The 582-nt window shown below is 71.5% G+C and overlaps 1 protein-coding gene across 1 annotated transcript in view; it reads right to left on the reverse strand.

Annotated features, from left to right (window-relative positions):
• LOC106893509 (zinc finger protein 62-like) overlaps positions 1–582 on the reverse strand; it is a 27867-nt gene that overhangs the window by 17618 nt on the left and 9667 nt on the right. The window lies entirely within an intron of this gene.

Below are 582 nucleotides of genomic sequence, written 5' to 3' on the forward strand. Positions count from 1 at the left end.
GGACGGGCACCCCCCACTGTGGGGGGCTGTGGGGGGGGGCCCACTTATTGTGGGTGTCCCTGGGGTCCCTGTCAACCCCCTGCCTTCCCCTAAAGCTCCCCTCACCGCCATTCCCCCTCTTTCCCCCCCCAGGCCGCGGCCTGTGTTTACCTCCCGCTCCCCACACCGCCTCCACGGCCCAGACACACCGGAAACGGAAGCGCCCGACGACGCCCCGTCCACCTCCTCCTGCCGTACAACATGGCGGCCCCCAGCGCCCCGCCGCCGCCCGCCTTCTCCGCACCCGCCCGGTGCCCGGCGGCCTCAGGCCGGGCGCGGAGGTGAGTTCTGGGGAGCGAGGAGCCGCCGCGCTCGGTCTGATCCAGCTCCTTCTCAGGACGGGGCGGGGAAAGGGCGGCGGGGGAGGCGGGAGAGGCCGCCGCCATCTTGTGTTATGGCGCCGCCGCGCCTCAAGATGGCGGTCGCCTCCTGGAAACCCTCTTAAAGTGCTTCTGCCCCGTTTATAACGCTCCCCCCTCCGCCCCCCGGATGCGATGGGGAACCCCTAAATCATCCTGGTGGGGGCTGCAACCCCCCCCCCCC

This window comes from Calidris pugnax, unplaced genomic scaffold, assembly GCF_001431845.1.
Source record: "Calidris pugnax isolate Ruff unplaced genomic scaffold, ASM143184v1 scaffold218, whole genome shotgun sequence".
NCBI lineage: Eukaryota > Metazoa > Chordata > Aves > Charadriiformes > Scolopacidae > Calidris > Calidris pugnax.